Here is a 7471-nt window from a genome sequence, read left to right on the forward strand (position 1 = left end):
TGCGTTGGGGTGTTGGCGGTGGAAGTCATCAATAAGGGACTGATCCAAGATGAATCTGGAAGGAATCCAGCTCCTCTCCTCAGGGCCATATCCCTCCCAATCTACCAGGTACTGGAGGCCTCTGCCTCGTCGTCTGGCCTTCATAAGCTTGCTCACAGTGAAGGCCTCGCTACCATCGATAAGACGGGGAGGAGGAGCCGGGCGGGTGGGTGGATTCAGTGGGCATGAGGCCAGGGGTTTTATCTGGGATACATGAAAGGAAGGGTTTATCCGACGCATGGTGGAAGGCAGATGAAGTCTGACGGTGCAGGGGTTGATGATTCTGGTGATGGTAAATGGGCCGATGAATCGGGGAGACAGTTTGCGTGAGGTCGTCTTAAGTGGAATGTAGTGGGATGACAGCATCACTCTTTGACCCACGCGGTATAACGGTGCCCTGGAGCGGCGCCGGTCGGCCTGTTGTTTGAAGGCTGAAACGGTCCGGCGAATCCTAGATCTCGCCTTTAGCCACGTTCTCCGACACCGACGAATAAAGGCTTGGGCTGAAGGAACCTCCACCTCCACCTCCTGGGACGGGAACAGAGGAGGCTGATAACCGAGGCAGCACTGAAAGGGGGAAAGACCCGTGGCTGATGTGGGTAAGGAGTTGTGGGCGTACTCGATCCATGGTAACATCCGGCTCCAGGAATGGGGTTCCTTTGCGACCATGCACCGAATGGCTGTTTCAAGATCCTGGTTGGCTCGCTCCGCCTGGCCGTTGGTCTGTGGGTGATAGCCCGAAGATAGACTGGGGGTAGCGCCAATTAATCTGCAGAAAGCAGACCAAAACCGGGCGGTGAACTGGGAGCCCCGATCCGACGTGATGTCTGTGGGGAGTCCATGAAGCCGGAAAACGTGCATGATTAGGAGCTCGGCTGTCTCCTTGGCTGTAGGGAGTCCAGATAGTGGGATGAAATGGGCTGCCTTGGAAAAGCGATCCACCACCGTGAGCACGCAGGTGTTACCCTCCGAGTCAGGGAGTCCCGTGACGAAATCGAGGGCGATGTGGGACCAGGGCCTGCGAGGAATCGGAAGGGGTCTAAGGAAGCCAGCGGGGGGTTTATTGCTGGTCTTGCTTCTGGCGCAAGAGTCGCAGGCGTTAACGAATTGACGAGTGTCCTCTCTCATGGTGGGCCACCAAAATCGTTGCTGAACCAGGGCCAGCGTGCGTGCCGCGCCGGGGTGGCAGGCCAGTCTCGAGCTATGTCCCCACTCCAGGACGTGGGACCGTTCTGCCTCTGGAACGAAGAGTTTGCCTTCTGGTGTCTGTGAGGGGCCCGGCTGTTGATAAAGCGCGTTCTTGACCCGCGATTCAACCTCCAGTAGCGCCGCTCCCACGAGGCAATGAGGGGGCAGGACGGTGGCTTCAGGTGCCTGATCGTTGGCAGGAGAGAACTGGCGAGAGAGGGCATCCGGCTTCGTGTTCTTAGATCCCGGACGGTAGAATAGGGAGAAGTTAAAACGTGAAAAAAACAAGGACCACCTTGCTTGACGAGAGTTTAGGCGTTTGGCGGTACGGAGGTACTCCAAATTCCTATGATCCGTCCAAACCAGGAATGGAACTTCACTGCCCTCTAGCCAGTGCCTCCATTCTTCCAGAGCGAGTTTCACCGCCAGCAGCTCCCGGTCGCCAATACTGTAGTTCCTCTCGGTCGGAGAAAGTCGGTGGGAGAGAAAGCAGCACGGATGCAGTTTATTATCCTTGGGCGACCTCTGAGACAGGGCTGCTCCAACACCCGAGTCGGAGGCATCCACTTCAACCACAAACTGAAGGCGTGGGTCCGGTTGAAGTAGAACAGGAGCCGAAGTGAATCGCCTCTTCAGATCCTGAAAGGACCTAGCCGCTTCCTCCGACCAGATGAATGGGGCCTTGGCTGAAGTTAGCGAGATGAGTGGAGCGGCTACTGAGCTATAGTTGCGGATGAACCGCCTATAAAAATTTGCGAACCCCAGGAAGCGCTGAAGTTCCTTGCGTGTTGTTGGGGCAGGCCAGCCCGTGACTGCCTTCAGCTTGGCAGGGTCCATTTGTATCCTAGACGGGGCAACAATGAAGCCCAGGAAGGAGACTGTGCTACTATGAAACTCGCATTTTTCGACCTTGACGAACAGCTGATTCTCAAGCAGCCTCTGGAGAACCTGACGGACATGTATCTTGTGTTCCTCCAGGGAACGTGAGAAGATGAGGATGTCGTCTAGGTATACAAAGACAAAGACGTTTATAAAATCCCTGAGGACGTCATTGACTAGAGCTTGGAACACGGCCGGGGCGTTGGCTAACCCAAACGGCATGACCAGATATTCGTAATGACCCGACGGGGTGTTAAAGGCGGTCTTCCACTCATCCCCTTCTCTTATCCTGACCAGGTGATAGGCGCTGCGAAGATCCAATTTCGTGAAGAATTGGGCCCCCTGCAGGAGGTCGAAGGCTGTGGACATCAGTGGCAGGGGGTACCGATTCTTTACGGTGATGTCATTCAGCCCCCTGTAGTCTATGCAAGGACGGAGGGTACCATCTTTTTTGGCCACAAAGAAAAACCCCGCCCCAGCGGGTGATGAAGATGGTCTAATGATGCCGGCGGCTAATGACTCAGAGATGTATTGGTCCATGGCCCTCCTTTCAGTATGTGAAAGTGAGAAGAGACGGCCCCGGGGCGGGGTAGTGCCAGGCAGGAGGTCAATTGCGCAGTCGTACGGACGATGAGGTGGAAGAGAGACGGCCCGGGATTTACTGAACACAGCCTTGAGGTCGATGTAGTCATGAGGGAGCACGGAAAGGTCGGGAAAGTCCTCAGGAGGTCCTGATGTTACAGTGGGGCAAAGAGCAGATTTCAGGCAAGAGGCCAGGCAGAGAGGGCTCCATTCGAGTATGGTATTGTTCCTCCAGTCCACGCGCGGGTTGTGACGAACAAGCCACGGACGACCAAGCACCAACTGGCACTGAGCTCTGTCCATAACGAGAAAGGAGATCTCTTCCGAGTGATTCCCAGAGGTCCTTAGGGTTACCGGAGTGGTGCGTCGGGTAATAGGAGGAAGTGGCGTTCCATCAAGAGCGTGGACGGACAATGGGATGTTCAGGGGAAGAGTAGGAATGCATAGTTCCTTGACCCTTGTGGCGCTGATCATATTCTGGTTGGAACCGGAGTCGACGAGGGCATGGGCTACGTGGGGCTGATTGCCCAGGAAGAGCGTGACGGGCAGGACTGGACGGCCTCTAGGCAGCTGCTCTTGGGTGCGCCCCTCCAGTGTGCCTAGGTTCACTGGGGGGGCCTGGCTTTTACCGGGCATTGTAGACGCAAGTGCCCAACCTGACCGCAGTAGAGGCATGCTCCCGCCTGCATACGGCGTTGCCGTTCCTCTGGTGAGATCCGGGTTCGTCCGATCTGCATGGGCTCCGCAGGGGCGGCAACTGGCATGGTCAGTGAGGAAGTTCCAACCCGTTGCCCGGTCTGGCTAAAAGTGCGGTGCCTACGTCGGAGGCGTGAGTCCACTCGCCCTGCTAGGTCCATTAACCCATTCAGGTCTCCAGGAAGTTGCTGTGACACCAGCTGGTCCTTAACTGGTTCAGAGAGCCCGTTCAGGAAGGTATCGTAAAGCGCCTGAGTGTCCCACTGAGCGGCGGCTGCCAGGGTTCGGAACTCAATGGCGTAGTCATAAGCAGATCGGGGACCCTGACGAAGCTCCAAGAGCTGCCTAGCGGCCTCCCTTCCCACATGGGAGCGGTCGAACACTCTCTTCATCTCCTCTGTGAAGGCGCTGAAGGTGGCGCAGCAAGGGTCGTTAGCGTCCCAGACGGCCGTTCCCCACTCCCGGGCTCTCTCCGTAAGCAGGGTGATTATGTATGCCACCTTAGAGCGCTCCGTAGGAAAAGCCGAGGGTTGGAGTTCAAGTAGCAGAGAGCATTGTGATAAAAATGAGCGGCAGGTGCCAGGGTCTCCGCCGTAGGGTTGAGGGTTCGGTAGGCGAGGTTCGTGCCGTGCTGGGCGGTCATGCTGAGCCAGGGGTGCAAGTGTAGCTGGGAGAACCGAACAGACCTGCTGAAACTGGGCTGACAACTGTGACAGACTTTGTGACATCTGTTGGAGGCTTTGCTGCTGAGAATTAATAAGAGCACCCTGTTGGGCGACGGTCTGGCGAAGCCTAGCCTCGGATCGGTTACTCGTCCTGGACTGGAGTCTGGTGCGGAGGCCCGCCCTGGGGGAAGAAGTGTCTGCTGGGTCTGCCATGGCCGCAGTGTACTGTCACGGGGGGGGAAAAGGCAGGAGAGGGAAAAAGACCCAATAGCAGACACAGATACTCTCAAGGGATTTTATTAGGGGATTAAAGGGTTAAGTTACAGCCACAGGGGAAGTGCATGTGTGTGTGAGAGTCAGCGCGCAGCAGGGGGCGGCACGAGTATGTGTGTGTGTGTGTGTGTGTGTGAGAGAGAGTAAGCGCGCAGCAGGGGGCGGCGCGTGTGTGTGTGTGTGTGTGTGTGTGTGTGAGAGAGAGTCATTCAAGGCGTGCACAAGATGCTTTGGGAAATACCTTGTGACGTAGCGGGAGTCCGGGCAACGACGTCAGGGGATCCTCCGTGAACCCGGAAGTGGGAGCGCACGAATTATCCTCAGATGTAGCGCAGAGAGGGGCCAAGCGCTATGCGGATTCCTGACGTGGGTCCGCGTTGCGGTCGAGGATAGAGGTGCAGGGGGTTCCGACTTACGTCCGTGAGAAGTATGAGCACGGCGCGCATCGAGGGAGGTCCTCCGAAGAAGCGGAAGTCTTCTTGCGCCGCGGCGGGGTGCGTCACTGGCCGTGGACCGAAGAACACAATCGGCGTCTTTAACCAGGTAAGAGTCGATAACCAGTAAATCCAGTTGCGTGAACAAAACAAATCCAAAGGGCGAGACTGAAACCAGGAAACTACTACAGGCAGGGTCATACACGGGAATCAGTCCGAGAATCAGGCAAGATAAGCAGAAGGGACGAGACGAAAGAGGAGTCCAAAGGGGAGCTGGGTCGGCAACGAGACAAAATCCAAGAAATCAATAATACTCACAAAGACGTAAGGCACACGAGCGAGACACTGCGGCACCAACAGGTGCGCTCAGCTTGCTTTTAAAGCCTAGGGGTGATCCGTAATCAGATCCAGGTGTGCCGTGATGAACGCTGGGCGTGCTGAAAACTCCGGGGTGGAGTTAGGATTGTGAGGTGTTAGCAGGAGGTGGCTGGCTCGTGACAGAATGTAATAAATATGATTTTTATGAGAGTAATTAATAAGGCACTACATTTACATTTTGAACTAGAAACAAATCTGTTGTCCAAAAGTCAGTGACATAGTGTTTAGCACTGTGGGCTCAATTGTTTGAGTCCTGGCTTCAGATCTGTGTGTGTGGAGTTTGCATGTTCTTCCTGTGCTTTGGGGATTCCTCTGGGTGGGATTCCTCCATCTCCAGTGTGGCAGTGGTGGCTCAGGCAGTTGAGACTCTGGGCTGCTGATCTGTGCTCAGGGGTTCAAGTCATGACACCATTACATCACCTCTGTTGGTTTCTTGGGTGAAGTCCTTAACACTCTACCTCATGTAACCCAGTCACTGCACGTCCTGCTGGTCCCAAGCCTGGTTAGGAAATGGGAGGGTTGTAACAGAAGACAATCCATATAAAACCTGTGCCCTTATCTTATGGATCAAATGATCTCATGAGGTGACCCCTAACATAACTCCCACAAAGAAAAGTAAAACATCTGGTTTCTTGCAGTCTAAACAGGCTAACTGGCATTTCCAAATTGTCCTGTGATGGATTGACACCCCATCCAGGATTTACCCGGCTTTGTGCCTCGTGAACAGGATAAGTTAAAACAATATTATAGTTAGCGTGGTGTGAGAGTGCTGTAGCCACTCAGAACACAGTGTATTAAATGCTAATAGCAACCAGACACCTTCTGAAAACGCTGAGCGTATTTGCATGGTGCACACCTGTGAAGCAGCAGATTTGTCATACCGTACTTCCCTTGTAGGTTTATCTACATTTCCTCTCGACACACACACAAGCTGCGGATTTGTTGGGTCATATTGCCCCCTTTAGGCATCTACCCATTTCTGTGAAGACACTGTGTTTTTGTACAGCTCTGTCCTGTGGTTATAACACTGTGTTCTCTCACGGCACAGAAATACACAGCGCTGTCATTATAATCCACAATATTCACTGTGAATGATCCGCTCTCAGCGACCGTTTTAATGGCTGAGAATTTACTTTGGTTGAACTTTCCGAAGTCTGCCGTGCCATACATGTTAGTGAGCACTATGAGCTCCATGCTCTCTCCATGATACTGACGGAACCAGTACATCAGATAATAAGTTGAACCCTTGGTGTGTGAGCAGTTTATTGTGGCTGATTCGCCCATTGTAGCCCAAAGTGTAGGGGACTGGGTGACATCATTGACTCCTGCAACTCCTGTGAATAAACAGTAAATAAGGTGTTACTGTAACAAATATGTCTCTCCTGTTAATTGTCTTATGTAAAGCCGTTACATTACACTGATGATCCTTCAGCTCCTTTCAGGGTTTTGTTACCTTGAATTAAGTAGACTAACAAAAATGCGATTAGAATTCTGATCATGTTGACTCTTGATGAAAAGTGTACAGACTGTAATGACACTAGAACCACAATGAGATTTTTAACAGTCTCATCAATGATGTATAATGTGACATCATGGCTCCTCCCACAGATACAGTATAGAAATACACCATTGATACGGTTTTGAGTGTACAGATTCATTTCTGGAATTAAAAAAATATTTTCTTATTTGTGTTCTTCTCTTAGGGGACAGAAAATTTGATGAGTGGTCGAGAGCCCTCGTACCAAGATGAGAAAAAAAATCCTATTTTAAGTTTATTTCAAAGTACTTTCATTTTTCTACTGCTGTAGTTCTTCTCCATATTTATTACCTTTCTTCGGTGGCATCTCTCTAATTCTCCCAATTTGCACACGACACAATATTTACTTGCATTACCTATGCTAATTACATGCTTACCCTTTGCTAATCCTATGCGCCTCCAATATAAGTTAGGTTCATCATTCAGCTCACATGGGTAAGAGCAGATTGGGATGGTTAAGAAGATTCGGTGCATCTGGTGTTGACTTCTCTTATTTTTTTCCATAACAGCTGATTTAGAGAAGACTGATTTAGAAGAATGTTGCTGTGTGTGTTTTCCAAACAAAATAAACGAGCAAATAAACTGATAAAAAAACAAAAAACAAATATGTACATATAAATGATCATGGGAACCGTGGTGATATAACTTACCTAATATGAATTCATGGTTGTTATTGTTGTTGTTATGTTTACATGCTTGTGTGTGCATACAGTATAAACAAGTCTTCACCTCAGTGCGTCTGTGTGGTTTATTAGCACTAACTCAAATGGAGCCCAAAGCTGCAGGTGTTCTGGTTTGGG

This window comes from Clarias gariepinus, chromosome 13, assembly GCF_024256425.1.
Source record: "Clarias gariepinus isolate MV-2021 ecotype Netherlands chromosome 13, CGAR_prim_01v2, whole genome shotgun sequence".
Taxonomy (NCBI): Eukaryota; Metazoa; Chordata; class Actinopteri; order Siluriformes; family Clariidae; genus Clarias; species Clarias gariepinus.